The following is a 23959-nucleotide window of genomic DNA, read 5'->3' on the forward strand; positions in this document are numbered from 1 at the left end:
AAACTAATAAGTGTAGAGACTAGGCATGATTGTGGTTGTGTGTTATAAAGGGTTTCTCATATTCAGCTCTGTATTGACACAAATGTATAAAGGGATAGACTGATTCCAAAAGGGAGGACAAGTTCTTGTTACCATAAAAACCAGGGGATTCCTAGAGCTGCTGTTTTGCAAGCAGAGGATCCACAGGCAGAATGGAAATCCTGATAGAAATAATGGTAAAGCCTATAGATCCTGGAAAACCACCTATTCCTACAGAAAATTTATACGCCTCTCACAAACCAGGTGGTGTGCCCTGAAGCACATAATCTTGGAGTGCAGTAACATTGACATTCCAGTCTGCATACAACCCACTGTCAATTTCTGATGTCATTCCCACCATGACAACATCCATGCACTGCCTACAGCCATATGCTCACCGCAGCACAGAATCCACAAACCATATCAACAATAATATATTATGTCAACAGAGAAATAGGCACACAACAGACCCAAGACTGAGTTACAGCAGAACCATCTTTGAGGAATAATGTAGAGAAGTAACACTGAGCTGCTTAGAAGGAGCTGCCAGTGTTCCCAAAGAGAAAGAGGGAGGCACACAGAGAACTCAAAGGGGTCAGGCAAGCTCTAAGTCTAAAAAAGTTCTACACCTAAACATTACATCAGGCTGGCCATATCACTCAGTCTTGCGGAAAAAAAAATAGTGCTCTGTGCAATGTAGTTAGTCTACCTAACCTCCACTGTAAATTCTTCTAGGTTGACAGAAGAAGAATTCTGCTGACCTAGCTTCCACCTTTTCATGAAGTGGACTCACTATGGCAACAGAAAAATGGCTCCTGTTGTGCCAATGAATATCTACACTACAGCGATACTGCAGTATAGCTATAGTGCTGGTGCTGGGTCACTTTAGTCCTTGTAGTGTAGAAATGCCCTAAGGGCTTATTTATACTGCCATGGAAGATCAACTCATTCAGGATGGATCTCCTGGGGTTCAATTTCACATGTCTTGTCTGGACACGCAAAATTGAGCTCTCAGGGGTCACAGTTAACACCTGTACTCCTCACGAAATGTGAGGAGTGAGGTTGAAAGGAGAAACTCTCCCATTGACCTGCCCCTGTATAGACAGGCAAGTTAGCTGAGTGCAAATATGTCGATTTTTACCTATGCAACTGGCATAGCCAGAATTGCATATCTGTGTTTGACTTTTTTGGTCTATTATAAACATGGCCTATGAGATAGAGACCTTCGTGACAGAATACAACTTGTGGGCTCCACAGTGCTGTACACAAAGTAGGGGTTGCGCACAGCTGTACTGATTCTGTAAGGATGTATAGATTTCACAGCACACACAGGGCCCTGTTCATAAATGTTCACACCTCCAGATCAACTGCTGGTAGTAAGCCTCAACCTTCTTGACTGAGCTAACCTTGTTATCCCCACCCTCGCTCTGGCTTATTTATACCTGGCCCTGCAGATTTCCAAGACCAGCATCTGATGAAGTGAGTCTGTGCTCACGAAAGCTCATGCTCAAAACTTTTCTGTTAGTCTACAAGGTGCCACAGGACCCTTTGTTGCTGTTCATAAGTGTGGTTACTCATTGCAACTTAAGTCCCTCAGGTTTATGGAAAAGGCACCTCCCCAAGGACATAAGTTACACCCGGGCTTAAGTGCTCTATTCTGCTGACATAGCTACTGCCACTCAGAGAGATGAAGTAAATGGCAGAACTGTAGCGATTCTTGTACAGACTGGAGGAGAAGTGCAGGACTGGGTGCCCTATATATGGATCCTAGCATGCTTCTAGGCTAAGAGAGTGACTCCCAGAATTAGTGCCCTAGTGCGCAGATCCTGCTCTTCTCAGAAGCTAGGGCTGCGAGTCCTGGCAATGGTGTCTTGGTATTAGAATCCTCCTCTGTGGTGTTTCTAACAAGCACCAGTCAAGAGCTACTCGGACGCAGAATGAAAAATCTTATTTTGCCTCTGAAAAAAAGATGACTTTGCTTATATTGCGTTCTAAGTGGGGGTGAAGGTGGGTTTAGCAGAGGCATGCAATTCTGGAGGCTTTTATTTTAATAGATAAGTATAACTACAGGGGAAAACCTCTGTCAATACAAATCCTATGGAAAATATTGCTCTTGTAGGCAGAAGAAAAACTGGTTATGTTTGTGTATTCAGGCACTGTATATATGAAAATATTTTAGAGGCCTCTATACTTAGCCATTGTGGTTTAGATCTTTCCCAGGCCAGGGGTAGCTGTATAAGCATGTAGTCAGCACTGGCCAAACAAGTACTTTTAAAACTATACTATTATTAAGTCAGTTAAAGAAGGTTTCTTGTTTTTGAGATCTGTAATCCAAGACCTAATCATTTAAAAAAAAAACAAACACACACACACACACACACACTTCCAACATTTACTATGAAAATTGCTTTTCAGTATCTCTCTTATTGCAGCCAGACCACCTCAGGGGTTGTGATCTCATCTGATCTCACCCAGTGGTAAGACTGGTCAGTACATGAAGGAAAATTTAGGATGCTGCAGGAAGTGATGGGTGACTCAGTAGGCAGTATGCTTCCTCTGAGTCAGTACTGAACCAGTGCCCCATCATGATGCTAGCCAGTGCTAACCTGCTGGAGATGTACTTTCAGATGAGATAAATGAAGGCCTGATTACATTTGTGGCCATTAAAGAGAAAATGGCACTTTTCACAAGAATCAGTGTTACCTTGGCAAAATGCCAACATGAAAAATTACATTTTTCCTGAAATTTCTCCTAAAGATGAATTTTTTTCCATTTTCTGTCCTAAACTGTTGCACAGTTCAACGGCTGCTGTGTTTCAAACAGAGGTGGCAGCACTTAGGTGGCAGATGAAGTGTTTCTAATGCATATACATTTGTGAAACATCTGGGATTTTTCAGGATAAAAGACATTAGGGAAACGACAGATTCTTTTTAATGTTCAGATCGGAAAATCTAAAGAAGTGGGTCTTACCCATGAAAGCTCATTACATAATAAATACAGCTGTTAGTCTTTAAGATGCTACAGGACTGCTTGTTTTTTGTGAAGCTACAGACTAACACAGCTATCCCTGTGAGACTATTTTTAATGGTTGTTGTCAAGTTTTCTGTATCTGATTTTTATAGCCTTTGGCCTTTTTTCTATATAACACAAGGGTGCATTATTTCACACCTCCTTTCAGACATGAGATTTCTTTTCTGATATATACAAGCTCATGACTTTTGCGTGCACATAGAAAGTATTTTAAAGGTGTTGAAAATTAGTGGGATAATCGATATTGACAACTCAGCAGCCTAGAATCTGATCAACAAACATCCTCTTCTTCCCTAATCACAGACCTGTGATCACACACTAGGACTACATCTACACTTGAGAGTTTTGTAGACAAAACTGAGGTTTTGTAGACAAAACTCATGGAGCATCCACACACAAAATGTATTTTGTCAACAGAAACTGTTGACAAAATAGCTATGTAAACATTCCAGGGGGTCCTTTTGTCAGAGTGGATCAAAAGATCAATCCGATTTTATGCACAGACGTGATCTGTCGACAGAAGTTTTGCCAGAACATCTCTTCTGACAGTAGCTTTTTTAGACACATGTTTCTGGTGCAGCTGTAGACCAAGGTTTGCTCTGTGGGGTAAATTTTAGAGATGTGACACTTTCAATAAGACCCCAAAAAACATGAAAAACCACTGCTTCTGGGATTTGGCACTCAGACCACATTTCCTGAAAGATTTGTGACTCTTCTGAGCACAGATGGGACAGAGCTACAGTTCTGCATTGTAACCTATAGTCTGGACAAACAAAGCAAGACCAAATTTGATAACTTACACTGAGGAGCCCTTTAAGATTTTGTGTTCAATGCAGGAAGATGTGTACCAAAATTCAGAAGCTGCAAAGTCTTATGAGTAGAAAGCAAATAAAGTGCCTGCACATTTTTGCAATCCAAATTGCACAGCTGTACACCATTTAATCAACATACTAAAATACACACATGCAAATTACATATGTAATGCCTCTGTTTCACTTATATCTTCTTTACAAGTCAGGTGCCTCATTTGGAACATTCTACCTATCTTGCCTATGTCAGTTCAGTTGTTGAGCGCTAGGACTTGAGCGTCCAAATGACAAGCATTATCACACAGACAACCATTGAAAAGAATGGACTTGGCCAAAATCTTATTATCCGCAAGGACAGATTCCATGAACTAGCTAGTGCTTATATGTACTACTACCTTCTACTGGATGGAACTGAGTTTGCCCTCATATGTCTCATAGATATTCTCCTTTAGTTAAATTGGTAATGGCACTTTTGAAGACTGTGTCCAGTCAACAGCAAACTGTCAGGGAACAACCTAGTCAGCAACTGGAGGCACTTGATTGATTTTGATGAAAACAAGCAAACTAGAACAGCAGAAATGCCTGATCTCTTCACATAGCTCATTTGGAGCTGTAGTCCAAGAAGCATTTTGCCGTCAGAGGCAGTGCTGCTAGATACCTTCTGTTCATCTGCATACTCCAATCCTGTTGGTGGCAATGAGTCAGACAATGAAACTTCAGGTCAGGGCTGAGGTGCTATGACAGATCTTGGAAGACAAAGGGGAAATCAGGCTTAGAACAGCAGGGTTGTTTCACATCAGGAACTTCAGTCACCCAGTAGTAGCACGATGTTGGCCATTTTCACTGTGGCTCACTTCATTTACCTTTGCCTGGTCTGCCTACAGTATCAAATAGGCACTGACTGGGAGACCAAAGCAGGCAGCAGGATCAGGCTTACTGGATGGAGGAGATATGACTAAATTATCTCTGAAGTCATGGTGTTATTGCTCTGCCTGGAGCACCAAATGAGCACTGTCTAGGAGAAACTGTGGTTGGTATAAAAATGATAAAACAAGGAGAGGAACTGCAGCTTAGGCAACTTAACAGTGGAAGGTAGAGTTAGTGGCTGTATCCTGTGCAGTGGTTACAGGTTCAAGAATAAAGACTTACTGGTGACCAAAGAGATCAGACAGGCATTCCTGGAGAATTAAGCACAGTATTTATCAAGAGACAGGTGCAACACTAGCATCAACAGTACAAACTCCCTCAATTTTGATCGGCAGAGGTCACTTGCAGGACATGAATGTACGGCTTTGACACATACCTCGTTCAGTTCCTGGTCTCAACACTGAGATTGCCAGCAAGAGGGCAATTAATGCAGACAATGGTGGGAACAGTACTTTAGGCAATCTGGACAATTTTCTACTAGGAACTACTTTGAAATCAGGAAATAATTTCCCATAAATCACAAATCAGCCTTCAGGGGACATGCAGCTTTCACTTACTACTGCTCTGGACCAGATCTGTATTAATCACCTAAAGGTGGTAAATATCCTATTATTACATTCTGATTTAAGAACACAGGGACCTGCATACCAAATCAAACCAATTATCCCTCTAGCGGGGTATCTTATCTGAAGACACTTAAGTGTATTACATGCTTGTGCAGGTTTTAACCAGCAAAACCTGGAAGATAGGGAGAATGTCCTCAATTAAAAGGGCTGATATTCCTTGTAATAGATAGTCTGTGGAGCTTATTATGGTCTGCATCAGGGTGGGCAAATACCAGCCACCAGGCCAGATATGGTCTGCTAGGGTTAGTCCCTGGAGGGCTCCCACCTCTAATATTTACCTGCACTTCTGCAGGTATTGGGTGATCACAGCTCTTACTGGCCACAGATTGGCATTTATGGCCAATTGGAGCTGCGGGCAGCAGTGTCCCAGTCTGTGCCACTCCCTGCTACTCCCATTGGCTAAGAACAGTGATCACTGGCTGAGAGCTGCAACCGTCCAATACCTATGGAAGTGCAAGAAAATACAGTGGCAGCACCACACTAGGGACTAATCCTTTTGGGCTGATGCTTTTTTATTGCCCACCCCTGGTCTATATAAATATCTAATCTTCTTGAAATCCTACTAAGTTCTTGGTCTCAGCGGCAAGACCAAGCAAAGAGTTCCCTATGTTAGTGAGGTGCTATGTAAAAAAAAAAAAAAAAAAAATTAGTTTTCCATGTCAATTTATTGCATGTCAGTTTTACTGACCATTCTCTTGTCCTGTATTATTTAAATATATATTTACAGAACTACTTTAGTTTACTTCACTTGACCACACATGAGTCTGGGTACTTCTGTCATGTTCCCATTTATGCAACTTCTCTCTAATTTACATAATCCTGAACTTTCAGTCTCTTAATATCTCTAAGCATTTTTATCTCTTGTATCTATATCCCTTCTATTTCTGCAATTTTTTTTTATCTTTATGGGGTGGCCAGAAGACAAAAATTTTGCAGTCTGACACAGTTCCCATTAGTTTTTAAACTAAAAAAAAAAAAAAAGGGAGGGGGTTCATCTCCTTGCACTGTTGGCCCCTCTTCCTCTAATGAGGAGATCTAAAGGTCAGGAAACAGGAAATAAAAAAGGAAACATTTTCACACTGGTTTTTTTGTACTAGTGTGAACAACGTCCTGCTATTCCATCTCAGCCAATGCTGGGAAAAGGAAATATAGTAGCAATGTGCAAACCTTGTTCTCTGCTGAGAACTAAGTGTAAGAGTCCCAGCTGTAAAGTCCCAAAACCAATCATCGAGGAACATCAGAGATACTCATTTTCAAAAACTTGTGGGCTGGATAGGCATGTCCCATTGCAGTTCTCTGCAGACTGTGTCTTCATATGCTCAGATAGTTGAGACACAGCAGGGTGGTTTCAAGATGAAGACTGGGAACCCTGCTGGCTCTGTCTATCCAGGAAGATGAAGTGTGAGCAATGGTCAGTTACAGGCTACCAGCTTTTGACTCCCATATAATGAACCCTGGGTATATAAAACCATTATGCCACTGATCATAAAATAACACCTTCCATTTTCTATAGCCTCCAAAGCATTTGACAATTTGCTTACAAACTATACAGGTAAGGATCCTTTTAGCCACTGGTGTAATGCAGCTATTCCTGATGTGAAGTGCAGCAGCTTATTGATAGCACATGGCACAATAAGTTCAGAAGTGAAGAATACCTACTTGAAATAACAGAAGTTTAGGGAAACAAAAAGCAGTCCAGCAGCACTTTAAAGACTAACAAAATAGTTTATTAGGTGATGAACTTTCATGGGGCACACCCACTTCTTCAGATCATAGCCCCTTACCAGAACAGACTCAATATTTAGGGATTCCAACCATATTGGAATTTGGATGGGACATTAGGGATTAGCAAACCTATTTTTGTGAAAAGTGCTCCAGGGTCTTTAATGACAACAGTGGGTCAAGCCCCTTATTTTACATCCATTGTGAATGATGGTGCCCTCCAACAGTACAATACCCTCTAGCTCCCTGCTGGTACATTGGTTCAGTGCTAAGAGGGAAAAGGGCATCTCCTGCATCACTTCCTCTGCTTGTGGGTTTTCCTTCAATGTTTCCTACTTGGAGTACTGCATTAGCCCTTCAAGCTTAATTTAAGGAATCACAGCCTGATGTGAGAGCACAGGAGGAGTGGGAGCAAACACTGGAGAGGAAGTTAGTGCTGAGAAGAGAGAGCTCACAGCAGCGGGTCCCAACTTCTTGTATTAACTCTGCCTCTGCACCCTCTCCCCGGCAAACACAGTCTGGGGATTTATCTTAACATGCACCACTGTGGTGGAAGAATGCAGTAGTGATGGCAAAGACCAGTTGCCACATCACTTGTTTTTTTCCACCCATCTTCTTTTTTACTTCTGTCCTTTTAAATCCCAGTTCCTTTCTTGTTTTATTTCTCCCTACTTATTGGAAACCAACAGACTGCGCAGGGAAGAGATCCTTTGATGCCGGCTCAATGGAGTGCTGTCCTAAGCTTAGGCTGCTCTTCATAACTATTGCCCTGCATACATAACCCATTCTCATGGCTTTTACTAGAAGAGGCTCCTGCAGAAATTAAAAGAACAGTGGTGGCTTTCAAAAATCTACCCACTATTTTAAATACATTTGCACTTAGGATTGGGAGGAGGAGATAAGTGTAGATCACCATTGTGCAAACTTTTTATGTTGAGACCCACTTTTCTTCTCTGCAATTAGCAGCTCCCCTGCCCCCAACTGTCTAACGTAATCCAGACCGATGGATTTTTTAGTTATGTTCATTAAAAAAAAAAAAAAAAAAACTTTCGGCACATGTAAGAAAAGTCTGTAGAATGTAAAAAATGCAGTAATCGGTATACAGCATAAATGTGAACACACATACAAACAATAGCATATTTCAACATGAGCCTGAGATCCAGGAGCTGATTGTACTGTTTGCCCCCCCCCCCCGCCCTTTATGAAATTTCATGCCCCCCAAAGGGGCCACCTCCCACTTTGTGTATTCCTGGTGTAGATCACACTGATTTTCCTGACAATACCGCTCCTTTGCACTGTCTGGTATTCTGTATCCCCTTATGAGGAAGGACTTGGGAAGCTTTTTAAGAAGAAGCCTACAGCGGCAAGGTATTTTTAATGTCTCTTAAACCTTCTGAACTTGGAAGGTCACAGAGGGGGACAGCCCTGACATCACTCTCTAGATTACTGTGTTTCAAAGTTTTATATTGGTGACCCCTTTCACACAGTAAGCCTCTGAGTGTGATACCTTTTATAAATTAAAAAAAAAACCTTTTATAAATACATAACACTATTATAAATGATGGAGGTGAAGTGAAGGCTGACAGCTCACAACACCCATGTGATAACTTTGGGGCCCCCTGTGAGGTCACGGCTCCCAGTTTAAGAATGCCTGTTCTAGGTAGTCTAGGAGCCACTAGAAGGGGTAAACCACTACAATGAGCATGCATGGGTTGTAAAAGGACTGTAGAGAATGACAGAAGTTTACCAACTGAGACAGCAGAAGTGGATTGGGGGGAAATGAATCAAGGTCTTCCAGATGGGAAAGTAAGATACTTCTAGTGTACGCAACACAGTAAGAAACCTGTGTGTTAACTAAGCCTTAGAAATTCCTAGGTAACAGTACCTTGCCTTGAACTCACTGCTCAGTAGACCTGAGTGAATAACCTGTAATACATAATTCAATGAGATTTGACTTTTTCTTCTTCTTCGTCTCAGGTTTTACAAGAGCAGTTTATAATTTTCTCAAAATTTATCATCCAAAATTATTTGGCAGAGAATTCCTACAAATAATTCCTGGTATACAGCTTGTTTGTGAACATTTTGTTGCAAGTATGTGATAAATTCAGCTATAGTTAATTGCTTTCATATCTGGCATTCTATTATCCAGAACTCTCAAATAACCAGCGTTTTAACCATAAGTAAATTTTAGTTATGGTTTCCAGAAGTACAGTGTAGTGAGGGTAATTATAAATAAATACAGCAAATACAATATAAGTTTACAGTGCACCATACTACTGTTGTTGGCAAAAAGAAGTACATTGCATACATTTATTTGTTTCTTAATATCTAATTTTGTTTTTCTTTAGTGCTATGCATTGGTAGGCATATCTCTCTATTATCTAGAATATTTGAATATCCAGCAACCTCCCTGTCTCAGGGCTGGTGGATATGAAAGAGTTTACTGTAGTTAGTTAGCTTTGATTTGAGTCTCCCAAATGGAGCAATTCAACTCCTGGAATTGGCTTTCTGATGCAAATATTTGCATTTCTAAATTCAAATATAAATCCAATCAACACTGTCAATTCACTTATAATGCAGTTTCTATTAATATTCTTCCTGACAGTAAATTCATTTGCTGACACACTAATGGAGATCACATATAAAACTGTGCAAAACAACCTGAATTCAATATTTCAGTTCTGGAAAATATTAGTGGAAATGTTTAAGATATTCACCTAGCTTAACTGATCAATAATGTGATCCAATGATGTAACTTTAGTAATAGTCTTGCCAGAGAAATACACGGGAGAAGTTTCTGTGAGACCTGGTCTTTCCTCCTTCAAGAGCATGTTGCCTTCTGGTGTAGATGAAATCAATAGCTATCACACAATTATTTGTGAATCTGGCCTCTGAATTTTCACTTGTCTTTATTCCAAACACAGTAAAAGTGGGACCAATTGTGTTTTAGAAGAGGAGCGAGAACAAAGGAATTCTCAACAAAGAAAGAAATGTCTCCTCTTGGAGGTTGGTTGGAGTTGTGCTTTGATGCAACTTCTAAAGGGAGTGTCAGCGGTTCCGTGGAGAATCTGAAAGTTTTTAGAGACATATGATACAGGGCCTGGCAGAAAAACTTTCTGGCAGTAATGGAACCAAAGGTGTTTTTTGTTTTTGGAGGGGGCATGGGCAGTGGACTCTTAGATGTAAGGTGGGTTTCAAGAGTGCCTGGCTGGACAATAGTCGACCAAAAGGTTGCCTCAAATGATAGCTTTAAAACACCCATCTTTCACAAGAGATAATTTAATTACACCAGAAGTACAGCAGAGATCTAATTTGTGTATGGCATATGTAGCAGAAAGCTTCACAGCAAATTAACCATCACAGTTTAAAAGGATAATTTATTTTAGGAAAGAATTCTGGATATTCACTTGAAAGCACAACACTGAATAAGTAAAATTAACTTCTCTTCAGTCTTTCCAAACTACCCATGTGGACACAATCAAGAATTCAATTTGCAATGAATTACAAGTCATTACACAAAAATTATTGGAATAGTCAGTAAGAAACAACAATGGGAATTGACTTGTGTAACACAGAGCAGAAAATGGAAGCTCTGTAAACATCACAAACATCTACTTTTCCCAGTGTAGATGGATGCAGGATAACACATTCAGCTCAGTTTTAGCAGGTTGAGTTAAGAAGGTCTACAGCTGAGCGAAAGACTTTACCCTGAATCTACAGTAGGAGAAGTGGCTGAGTTTAAGTGGGGTTCAGATAATTAATGTTGTCTAAGCCTGACCTAAACTTCATCGTTTTTCTGGTGATGGCAAGACCTTAGTGTAAACTGTTTCGTTAGCATATGGCATGATTAACGTACCAGAACTTTTATCATCCACCAGAAAGTTCAAAGGTTACTATGTTCCCTGAATGCTACTCGAGTTGTGAAGAAACACAGAAATGTAGTTACATAATTTGAAAGCAGTAGTGCAAAAATACTATGAAGCTGAGCAAAGACAACCCAGTGACTTCCTCCCGACAACAGTGCAGTTTTCTTAGGATACGGATATTGATAGAACCCACCTAGTTGAAGAAGAAACTGAACCTATATAGCTAGCACTGGCATGTAATAAAGTTATCCAGTTGCAAGCCTTCCTGGTATTAATAAGTGGTTGCTGAACAGTCACTTTAAACTGGTAAAATATCTAATAGTGTCATTAAGAAAACATAAGCATAGGGAATGTTCATAGAAATGGCAAAAAAAAAAAAGTGACACAGGTGAGCATGCAGCTCCTGTTCAAGTGTAAGAACCTTCTCACTACATTTTTCCTGTAATGCTGGTTTGTGAGACTCCTAGTTGAAGTGGGAACTGGAATCTCACTCAGATTACACAATGGCAGGGAGAAGTCTATTGTATACACATCTTACACCCTTGACAAGAACTGGTATTTATGTTCAAATAATAGGCCTTACGGTATAGTGTATAGAATAACAAAATTCCATGAACACCTGCATGGTAGAATGTATTAAATCTTGGTAACTGACCACAAAACTTTACTCACATTATCAGAACCCAAGGCTGTGCAGAGTCTGACGTGATAGTGTCTAGTTGTGACATTCCAAATCTTTCCAAAAAAGACAAAAAAAAATGAAAATGTCAGCATAGTTACTGAACAAAACCATGATGTTGTACTGAGCCAGATTCTGCACAATTAGAACACATTGGGGTCATTAGACAGAGTATTAGGAAGCCTCCAGACTAGCTAAATTTGTAAAAGAAAAAGATTGTGTAATTTTATTTGTTCATTGTATCCACTTTCTATTTTAAGTGTAAAACAAGATTTCAGAAAACTACAAAATTACATGACATCCATGAAATAATTAAACTGCTTTTAAAAGTTATTTTCCAAGCAAGATGAATTTGGGTTTGTGTCTTTTTTCACTATTCTACAATGTATGACAAAGGCCTGAACGCTTTGTAACTAAATAAAAGAAACCTCTGTTTGTTTCAGTCAGATCTTGTCTATCTTGGAGATTCTGTAGTTATGAACACAGAAGAAACTAATACTAACACTGAAGTTACACAATTGACAAAGACGGAGAATTTTAGTCAGATGGTATAAAACACTAGTATCTCTTTGTGTTTGTTAACACATAACCTCAACAACTACAGACCAATTGGGAAAACTATTTTATTAAATATTCAAACCCTCCCCATTATTACTTCAGTTAAGCAGTAATAATTTTCAAGAAACATCATCTTAGACTCACAAAAAACCCTCCAACAAAACCAAGAAATCTTGACACTTACAGATCTAAAGCTAAAAAGCTAGCAGTCCTCCTTTTATACATCAAACACATTTTATTTTTCAGATCACCTTTATAAGTCAAATGCAACAGAGTTTGGACACAGATTGCTGATCTGCCTAGGACAGTCTGTTCTAACTAACTGTCTTTGCAGGAGAATCATGAAGTCAACAGTTTTGTGAGGTTTGGTCGGAACTAGTCCTCATGAGAGATCACTTCGGTACTTTTCCTTGTGTAGTTGAATTAATCTCTCTCGGTGAACACAGATTTTTCTAATTCTCATTTAGAGGAATAATTTTCAACCTTCTTTTCATTTGTGGACCCCTAAAAATTTTGAATGAAGGTCCACGGACCATAAGTTGAAAACCACTTTTCTATGGTAATGACAACTTTTTACAGACCTCTTAGACATAATCTGCAGATCCCTACAGGCCTGCAGGCCAACAGTTGGAAATCGCTGCTTTAGACTCTTAAGCTAAAATTTTCCAAGGTGACTAGTAGCTTTGGGGAACCAATTTCAGACAACTTGAAGAGGCCTGATTTTCAGCAAGTGATGAGCCCTCACCTCTGAAAATCAGGGCTTTTAATAGTTCCTCGATTCAGACAACTTAAAATTAGAGCCATGCAGAATCAACAGTCCCTTTTGGAAATGTCGGCTTTAATTTACCTCTTCTCCAAACACAACAACAGTAACCACAGGACTGTTGGGTTAGCTCAAGGATTCTAGTCAGCCATACTAGGAGTCAAACCATTTCTCTCATGTGGTAGACTAATTCGGTTAGGAGTCTCTTGCATGGTTGTGGAAGCCACTAATGATTTCATCGTTCAGTCTTTATTTAGATGTATAAGGACAGGAAGGTTAGACTGTAAAGGCTAGTCTCTGGAATAGGATTTAAAAAAAAATAAATTCAGCCCAGTAGAGAATTACGTCCTCCCTTGTTCACTCATTTCTCCGCTCTTCAGAGGCTGTGGAGTATGTAAAGATTTTCAAAAGTAAATTAAAAACTACAAGAAATGGGAAGCAATCAAATTCTAACTGAAAGAGAAATAGAAAAAACATACAGTGGGAAAATATCTGCTATAACCATCTCTGAGATTCTAACAGAGGCTAAAAGAGACAAACTATTCTTTTAAGATTGCCTCATTATGCCTGATCTCTGAGAACAATCAGAGTTGCAGCATGAGCTGTATGGGTTGTAACTGGCAGATGTGAGATTTCTGAAACTCACTATATTGTATTTATTCAGAGAGGATGTGAGTAATCAGAGCAGGGGCAATAGGGACCTTCTGCTCTTGAGAGATGTTAGGTTTCTCACTGTACAGCAAGGTTTAAAAATAAAATCTAGGAATGGGGAGAACTGGCTTCTAAAAGTCCTAGCGAGAATGAGCATCTGACACATATCTGTTTGAGAAAGGGACTGAGCTACAAACTACGAGCCCAAAGCAGCCAGGAAATGCTGCAGCAAGAGCCAGACCCACAGCTCAGCCACAAGAGAACAGGTCAGTCTGGGATGCATGGGACTGGCTGAGGAGTTATATTTAGACAGGTAAACATACTCAGCAGAAGAGATGGGATTCACACAGACCTAGCCATCTGCTTTTGCTAGGCACCAAGAGGAGCATTCACGGCAAAACCATGGAAAGGCAAGAATCTGCAGCCTAGAGCTACCAAGTACAAAGTTAATGGACAGACCAACAATCTGGGCACTTCTTCACCATTTTTCTCTGCTTTCCCAAACCCCCCATGCGGTGTTCATACTAAAATGAAAAGACTTTTCAGGAATGTGCCCATGTGACATTGCAGGCTGAAGACAATGGCAAGACTAAGAGCAAGGTGGAAAAGTGTGACTGTACTCAGATGAAACCTCTCTAAAGACAACTCTCTGAAGAGATTCAGGAGGTGATGCTTACAATTCAGTAAGCAGTGTTTTCCTCTCTGCCACTTAATTCAGATCTGATGGCACAGCCTGGGGTTAAGGCCCTGCATTTTTGTGGGGGCCACCTTTCAAACAGCAAGGAATTGCTCAGTGGTTTGTGCATTGGCCTGCTAAATCCAGGGCTGTGAGCTCAATCCTTCAGGAGACCAGTTAGGGCAGGGAACTAGAAACAACAACTTCCCAAGGTGTGGGCATTGCCATAAATAAGATGTAAAACTAGAGGGTTGGGTATTCAGTACTCCAAATTCTTGTTGTTCCAGACAAATAACTAGATTCTGTCCACAAACTCCCCTGTAGCTTTAACCAGATATGGTATTTTTTTTCAATCCCTGTCCTTAAACAGTCAGTGTTGCTGGGACTATTTAAAAAGTTGCTGCTTTACCCTTCAGGTGACTGCCCTTCCAAGGACCCCTATGCCTATGTATCTTGTAGAATGTATTAGTTTCTGCTTGCAGATATGTAAGAGAATAGGTACTCTGTGAAATGTGAAACCGCTGCACTAAATAATGACAATCACTCCGCAGAAAGGTTCACATAAACTATCTAGATTGGGACACCAGAAGAGGCCACTAAATCATCTCTTCTAACTTCATGCATTATATAGGTCATATAATTTCATCAAGTTACTCCTACAGAGATCAGTAACTAGTGCTGGCTAAACCACTGCTAAAATGGCATCCAGTCTTCATTTTAAGAAATCCATCATTTCCCTTGGCAGTTTGTACTAACAGTCAATCGGTTAAAAAGTTGTGCATTAAATCTAATTTGAATGTCTGTCTTTAATGTCCAGCCATATAGTTCCTGTGATTCCTCCCTCTCCAACCCCTCATCAAAGTACCTATACAGCATAGTCAAGTCTTCCCTTACTCTTTGGAGGTTGGACTAGATAACCTCCTGAGGTCTCTTTCAACCCTAACCTTCTATGATTCTGTTTGGTAAACTAAACAGATTGAATTCCTTAAGTCTCTCACTTGAGGTTTTTAGGTCCCGGCTGGACAAGGTCCTGGCTGGGATGACTTAGTAGGGGTTGATCCTGCTTGAAGCAGGGGGCTGGACTAGATGACCTCCTGAGGTCCCTTCCAGCCCTATGATTCTGTGATTTTTCCCAGCCCTCAAACCATTTTGTGTCTCTTCTCTGTACCTTCTCCAATTTTTCAGCAAGGTCTGCATCCCTTTTACCAACATGTTCATGTCCTTTTCTCTATATAAAAATCAGCTGCAGTTAGTACAGGTTGTGCCACCTTCAAAGTTTTGGCTATTTGAATTCTGATTTTAAAAAGGATTGCTGAAGTGCTTGTTGTGTATTCCCAAGCTGCTGTGAAATGGTTTAAGAGATACTGTCAACAATTTTACACTTAAAAGTTTTGCTTTAGAGTTTTTTTTAATAAAAAAAATTAATTAATAGAAGTATGCATATACCGATGTCAATAAGAAAGCTATTTCTAATGATTTGCTATCCTGCATTTCTGGAAATCCAAATCCAAGAGCACCACAATAGTGCAGAAGCACTCTCAAAAAATGTGAGACTTACCAGCCTTCTGGTGCAGAGTGAAACGCAAACAGCAGTAAAGGTAAAGAGTAATGGAATTGCCAACTCTTGTGATTTTATTACAACTTAAACAATATTTGGCATTTTAGTAAGGTGATTAACATGAGAATCTCAACTTTCATTTAAAAATACCAGTTTTCATACTTTGTGGTTTCAGAAAAAAAAAACCCTGAAAATATTACCTTTGAGATTTTGGAGCGTGCAAACAAAGCAAAAACCCAAACAAAAACAGAAGGGAAATTAAAAGAACCCCAATTTAAAAGCAAGCATATGATTTTTAAGACAATCACATAATTTTGGGGACTTTACTTAAGATTATTCATACATTTGAAGGTGTCAATAACGAAGTGAACTAGACTGTAAAAATTCTTCCAACTTCAATACTGTAAGGTTGTGATTAATAACATGGGATGATACTGTATTTTTAATTACTCCATAGGATATTTATTTTAGAGAGAAGGGGAATTCAGGACATGTTTAAAGAGAAGAGGGTGCTAATATTACAGCCACAAAGTGAGCTAGCAGGAAACTACTTTCCAACAGGAAGGAATCCCGCACTGACAATCTTGGGCATAAACTCACATGAAGATGGAGCCTGGGAGCACAGGAAATCCACATGTGGAGAGAGGCCAACTTGCCTATCCAATTCTGAACTGGCAGTTGGCTCTCTCAATGATTTTCCTTCCCTATACTTGTATAATTTCTTTAAAAGAAGAAAAATTATCTGTAATGTATACTAGTTTCTGCAACACTTGATAATTTATTCCATCTATTGACAATGTTTGGCATATAAAGGGATACCACTTTCAGTACCCAGCGATTCATGATTCAATGAGTTAAGACAGAAGTGTAAATAAGAACTTCTCTTTCCCCTCCATTCTATTCTATTTTATAAGCCCTCCAGAATTTTGTAAACTTAATCAGACCTATGTTAGACACACCCTTTGTTCAACTCCTCTTATAAAATAACACTTGTGTATGTGATAGCACTTTCGGCCTGTTGGTCGAGCCTCTATGACACTATGACAGCCATTTCAGATTGGGAACACACAACCAGTGTGCACAAATAAGTGCATGCATGAGGGAGACAGTGTGTATCGTGTGTGTGTGTGTGTGTGTGTGTGTGTGTGTGTGTGTATGAGCAAGAGTGTTTGTATACTTTTTCACTCATATGCACAAGTGAAGAGGAGGGTGAAGCCAGTCCCCAGGCACAAATATATATTGGGTAGCGTAAGGGGGAGCCTATGCAGACATGCAAAGGAAAGGAGAACTTGCATGTCCCTGCATATGTGCACCCAGGCTCACATGAAACTGGAGGGGAGAAAGGGACCAATGTGAATGAAAGACTAGGTCCTGGCACAGAGAGAGCTAAAAGACCACATATGTACGGGTAGCAGATGAACCCCTGCTTTGTGGAGGCAAGCCTGCCACACCCAACCCTTCTGCCCAAAGTGCCACCCCTGCATGCCAGAGCCCTCAACCCCCACCCCTTGTAAAAGGAAAAGCTCTGAGGGCTCCCCCAGACTGAAAGAGGCCCAGCCTGATGATCCCAAGCACATCACGATGAGCCACCGCCAGCAGTGACCTCCTTGACCTAATGTCCTGCCCAGCACTATTGAGTCTCTGCTCTTGTGACCCCTGAGCACTGGGTTGGCCCCAGTGTCTGACTGAGCCAGCAGCCTCTACTAGTGCTGTGCCAGCCCCACTGCCATCAGAGTTGGTCCAGCCGCAGCACCAAGCCAAGCTGCCAGGCCCCTGAGTGCCAGCCCAGCCCCAGCTTTATCAGAACTGGGCCAGCCCCAGCTGGCAGCCTCTCCAAGTGCCAGCTCCTCATACCCCGTAAGCCCCGTGCTGAGCCACCAGCCCCAGCAGCGTCAAGCGGAGCCTCTAAGTTTGCTGACTCTGTGCATCACTCCTCACTCCCGCATCCCCAAGAGGAGGGATTTGGTGAACAGAAAGGGCCTTTGCAGGTGGGGGATTAAGGAAAGGAAGCAGTGGAATTCTCGGGGAAGGGGATGGCACTGTGGCCCAGTTGCCCAGTGTCTGGGTGGTGGATGTGCCTTCCAGGTCCCCTTATACCTGCTGCCCATGAGTGTGTTTGTATGCACAAGTGCATATGTTAGAAAACAAAAGTGCCTATGTATATGGGATGGAGAGAGGCCAACGTATATTGGATGGATGGGAGCAGGAAAATAGATTATACTGGTAAGCATACATGTGTTGGAACGTGCAAAGAACACATTGATAGTTATTATATAAGAGTCCTTTGAGTGAGCAAGAGAAAAAATTGGAGGCAGAGGGAGCACAAACATTGGTACATGCAATGCTGTTCTATGTGACATGGAAAGAACTGGTTCACGTGAGAATGTGTACGCCTGTGACATTGCACCAGAGAACTGGTGTGCTTTTATAATGTCAGGATAAGAATGAGGCAGGGTGTTGGAAAGATGTTGTACATATATATGCATTAGAGAGACTGAGAGTCCTAATGGGCATATTTTGGTGAGTATGTATTTTAGCACACATGAAAGAGACAGGAGTATGCTGGTGCACACAGGCTGTCAGTACACAGGCACATAAACTGACAGTACAACAGGGCTTCTAGAAACTGCTGTGGCACAGGCAGCCATCATTGGCCTAAGGGCAAGGCAGGAGGGGGATTCAGCTCTGTGCCCCCACAAGGAGCAAGACCAAGGATGGAAGGGGCAGAGCCTAAGGCATTCGGCCCTCAGCACCACCCAGACCACAGTACTGGGCCCCTTATTTCCCTCACAGTTTTGCACAGCAGCATTGCTGCAACAGTTCAAAGGAGTCTGGAGCTCCAGCCACCGCCGCCATTGCCAAAGTAGCAGTTGCTACAGATGGAGCTCTCGGCCCCTTTGAAATGCCACGCCTGGGGTCAACTGCCTTTTATGCCCCCCTCCCCATGTTGGCAGGCCTGAGCAAGTGTAGGTTGGTGCACTTGTGAAGCTTGTTGGGGGAAAAAAAAAAAAAGAAAACACTGATGCATGATGATGTCATCATGTTGTCATGCATGCAAAGAACAGTCATGTCTGTATTCCAATGAAGATAATGCATGAGGAAGAGAGTGAAAGAGTGCACAGGAATCAATTAGGTCTCATTCACACTAATTTTTCTGTGTTGCCACCTAGACTCATGGCCATTGAGATCAGAAAGGGCCATTGTGACCATCTAGTAGGACATCCTGCATAATGAAGGTAATGGAACCTCACCCAACTGCTCCGGCAATAGATGCACAACCTCTGGTTGAGTTGCTAAACTTCTCAAATCCTTATTTAAAGGCACTGGATTAGAGAGAGACCACCATTTACACTAGTTCAAGTGAGAAAGCAGCCTGTGTCTTATGCTGCAGAGGAAGGCAAACAACAGCATACCCCAAAACAAGCCACCCACCCCTGCACAACCTCAAGGTTTCTAAGTTTGCATCCAGAAACCCAAGCCAGAGGCACAAGCCAGACCTACTCTGCCTAAGGGATGTTTACAGGACTTGGGTGTGCAGTGCCTTCCCACCCTAAGGACACCAGCTCAAACCCACCTCTGGGCTGCAGTAAGGGAAAGCAGCGACCTAGTAAAATTACTCCAGGTGCCAGAAAAGCAAAGGGCGGAGCGGGAAAACCAGGGCTTCGGATGCTTTGCCCGTCCCAGCCAGACAGGCCGAGGACTGAATCAGTCCCCACAGATGACCTCTGACTCCCACCAGGGCAGGGGCTCGCCGACGGCCGCAGGGGGGGGCAGAGGACCACCAGGACTCTCGGGCTGGTACTCCCCTCACACCGTTTTCGATGGACTGTCCCCCGCGCCCAGTCCCAGACACCTTCCCGCTCCTGCTTCTCAGCGGGCGGGGCAGGCGACGGAGCCAACGGGCGGGGGCGGGGCGGGAGCCGAGCCGAACCCGCCGCCCCGCGCGCAGCGCACCCCGTGTCCGGCCCCGCGGCTGCCCCGCTCCTCCAGCCGGAGTCCCCAGCAAAGCCCGGGGCAGCCGGCAACTGCGGGGTGCCCCCCCCCCCGGCCCGGGCAGGACAGAGCAGAGCTGAGGCGCAGGCGGGGGTGGGGTGAGGGGCTGTTTCCCGCCCCCAGCGGCAGCTCCTGGTGCCCTGAGGAGAAGGGAGCCGGGCTCGCCCCACGCCGCCTGAGCGAGAGCCTCCCCCGGCCCGGCCCGGCCCGGCCCGGCCCGGCGCTGCCCCCCCCCCTTTCCCGCTCCTGCCCCCGGCCCAGCCGAGGAGTTCCCGCTCGCTGCGGCCCCCGGCCCGCTCCGCCCCGGGGCTGTTCCTCGGACGCGGACGGGCTAGGGGACGCGGCTGGGCCCGCCGGAGAAGGGGAGCCGGAGCCCGGGGCGGACAGTCTGCACCCGCGCCCGGGGCGAAGGGGAGCGCCCTGACAGCAGCTCCGACAGCGCCAGCGCCGCCGCCGCCGCCTACCTGCCCGCGGCCCGTCCGGCGCAGCTCCGCACGCAGCAGGTGAGTCCCGTCCCCGGCGGGGGCTGTGCTGGCCGGGCAGGGAGGGGACGCACCTGCCCCCGGCTCTCGCCGCCCTTCAGTCCCAGCCGCCCCCGGCGTCCGGCTCAGCTGCGCCGCTGGAGAAGGGGGTTGGCCCGGCGCCGCTGGCTGGACGCAGCCGGACTGGGGCTGCCCCGGGCCCTGCTCCCTGCAGCAGCGGGACCGGACTTCACTTCCAGCCGCCGTGTGCGGCAGCTGCGGTGCCGAGTGCAGGGGCCGTAGCGCAGCGAGCTGATCCCGGGGGCTCCAGCAGCCTCCGCCCCGGGCACCTCCCACACGCCCCGGGCCCGCCCCCGGGCCCGCCCCGCCCGGGACGCCGCTGCACAGAGCCAGGATCACAGGGGACTCCGGCCTCTGGAATTCCCTCGGCCCAGGGGCTCCCTCCCGCTCTCCTTCTCCACAGCGAGCCGGCGATCCCCCGCCCTAGGGGCTACGTCTGGTCCTAACCGATATCTTCTAGCCACAGCCCCGCGCCCGGCTCCCCCTCCCCCTGGGCGGGACACATGCAGGGCCCCCCCCCCCCACTCGTCTAGGTCTCCACTCGCTTCTGGAGACACCTCCCCGGTGAGGTTTAAACTGCCTGTAAGAAGCTAAGCGTCTACACCCCTCCCCCGGTGCACCCCTTCTCCAGCGCCCAAGGCATTACATCCTTCTCTCTCCACCTCTAGCGAAACACACATCTTCCCCCAAGATCATGGAGGTGAGGATCCCCCTTGGCTGCTGCTGGTGTGGGGCTCTCACCCTGCCAGAAGGTTACCCTGGGATTATTAGTCTGCTCTGCACAAACCATTCCCCCAGATAATGGGTGAAATTAAAAGGGAGAAACTCAAAGTATCAAGGGAAACCTTCTTGACAGTGTGAGCTCTATCTAAGCCTATCTCTACACTACAAAATAAAGTTGAAATAAAGTTGAATTTATCAAGTCGACTTGGGTCGCTTCTACACATGCCACTCCCATTGGAGGTGCCTTGCTAATGAGGCAATTCAAAGCAGGCTAATAAAGTGCTAATGTGCATATTCAGAACCTCATTAGCATAATGGCAGCCACTTGAATTTTGAAGTGCAGCCTTTGAATTCTAGATTGACAGTGAAGATAGAAGCAGCTTCGAAATAAGCAGGCCACTTTGACATTCCCTTACTCCGATCTAGTTAGCACCTCATTAGCCTGCTTTGAATTGCCTTATTATCATGGCATGTGTAGAAGCAGCCTTTGTAACACTGGGGTTTAATAAAGTTGAAGCTGAGTGTCCGCACCTCCCCATAAAGCTGACTTAGTACATCCATGCTAAATCGCCAAAGGCTGACTGTTGCAACAGTGCACTTGGGAACCGATCCCACAGTTCTCTCAGCCCTGTAACATTCTGTTTTGTTTTTTTTTCCCCGCTGGTGCTCTATAGTAAAAAAAAAAAAAAAGCCCTGCAAGTGGTTGTGGGTGTGTGACATCATCTACCCACACTGCATTGCCCTCATTCCCCTCCCTTGGAAAACAAACAGCCATTTTTCAGAAAGAAAGAAGAAAAGGTAGGGAATCCCAAAGGGCGCTGGTGTCTAGTGGATAGCATTAATCAGAAGATGAAGAGAAGGAAAGACAAGTGTGCACTGATTTCCAGTAGTTAGTGTCAATTCCTCCGTTGAAAATACACCAGACAGAATCCATGCGACTAGGGAAAGACTTCATATTATTCTCAAGGAAAGAAGATGCAATGAATAAGTGGTAGTGTATCTATCTGAAGGAGGTCTGAAGCCAGGTTTAAAGTAGAGAGAGAGAGAGAGAGGAATCTGTGAGTAGTTACTACACGTAAGTCAAGAATGCTCTAGGGAGTCCATTGCACGGATGTCTCCAACCTGAGGCGAGGAGACTCTGCTAGCTCCAGACTTGTTATGAATCCCCAAGATTAAATAGAAGGAAAAGTTAAAGAAGCATTAGAAGATAGAACAGTTGAAGAAAGAATGAAGGGATTCCCTTGTCTCTTCTAGTGAAGAAACCCTAGCACCATCAACTGCCAGTGTGCGAGAGAGAAGAGAGAGACCACAAGCTTCATTCTGTCATAGGAAATCCTCCCCTCAAGCCACACGACTTGGGAAGGATGCATTGCTCTACAGGACGTGGGTCTGTCCCATGAAAGCTCATCACTGAATAAATCATTTTGCTAGTCTTTAAAGTGCAACATTTCTGCTGTTTTGTTTTGCTGGAGTACAGACTAACACGGCTACCTCCCTGTTACATTTCAGCCTAAGACATAAGAAGCAGTCATTGTCTGAATGAACTTTTAGACTGTACTGAATTTACTATTGTTTTTATGTAGCCTGTGGTAAAGGTAGGCAAATATCTAAATGAGTTGATGAACCCCGTGGAAGACCTCAGTGTACCCCCGCCAGGGTACAAGTACACCCTCATTGAGAAGCACTGAACTAGTGCAATAAGACCAGGATTCTGCATTCTGATTATTGTTACAATCCTCACAACAGGGCTAGCATACTAGTGCAAAGGTGCAAGAAGTAGGCTGGATTCTGATGTCAGCCATACCAGTGCAAATCCAAAATAATTCTACAATGGAGTTTACCCCAGGCCTAAATGTGGCCCATTGAAATCACTCTATTTACACCATTTTAACTGAACTCAGAGTCTGGTTTGGCCAGTGTAATTTGAGGCATGCACCCGCCCATTAGAGTCTGGTTTCAAATAGCTTTGAGCTTCTGTTCATGTTCAGAGAGAAAATATTTATCTGGGCACTTTTAGAGAAATAGGTAAACATCTGAATGCAGGATATACAGTGAAAAATAACTGGAGGTTTTGGCTGTCTTAGTTTATGATCAAATAATCCAACAGTTCCCATCACCACACTCAGCGATACCTTCTTTCAAGGTGGATTAGTGAGAATAGAGGTATGTCTGGGAATAAATAACTTAGTATTTTTGGTAGGAAATAAGGAACCATTGTTCTGAGGACTTTATAACCAGAAACATAATGGCTGTTATGGCAAATAACTAATTAGAGAGAAATGCAGCCTCCAGATTGCATTGGCAGCAGTGAGTTCTAAGTGCCAGGTTTTTCTCACCTGAAGCTAAATGTGTTTTATGAGAAGGGATGTTATCTCCTGTGTGTTTGCAGAACACTAACTGTTAAGCATCCAGTCTCTAGAGAACTGGGCACAAAACATTTTGTTCACTAATACACACATGGACTGGCTCCAAGAGATCTGCTTTCTGAGAAGGGGTGCTTGGAAGAGCTGTGGTATCAACTTGCAGTGGACCATTCGGTATGCTGCCTAGCTAATATGCTGCCTATTTGCCCTGATCTGGGGAGGTCCAAATGCAATTTGTTGTTAGAAACTACTGGCCCAAAGATCTACTAATGCTACACTAATGTGGAGTGTCTGATCTGTATTGCATACGGACTCCTGGTAGAAGTGGTGCTTTTTAAAGTCACAGGAGGTTGCAGTACACCTGACTACCACTAGGGGAGTACCTGAAGGCAAAGGGAGAAAGCGCAGTGCTGGGATACATTGGCTTTGTCTACACTAGGCAAAGTAAGTCAACT

At 43.7% G+C, this 23959-nt stretch overlaps 1 protein-coding gene across 1 annotated transcript in view; it reads right to left on the reverse strand.

Annotated features, from left to right (window-relative positions):
• The window catches only part of WNT5B (Wnt family member 5B), a 102581-nt gene extending 81893 nt beyond the window's left edge, over positions 1–20688 (reverse strand). The window contains exon 1 of the mRNA XM_074983773.1: positions 20341–20688. The gene's annotated coding sequence lies outside the window, so the exon portion shown is untranslated. The remainder of the gene's footprint in view (positions 1–20340) is intronic.
• Between the last annotated feature and the right edge of the window lie 3271 nt (positions 20689–23959).

Source organism: Carettochelys insculpta, chromosome 1 (assembly GCF_033958435.1).
Source record: "Carettochelys insculpta isolate YL-2023 chromosome 1, ASM3395843v1, whole genome shotgun sequence".
In the NCBI taxonomy this organism is placed as follows: Eukaryota; Metazoa; Chordata; order Testudines; family Carettochelyidae; genus Carettochelys; species Carettochelys insculpta.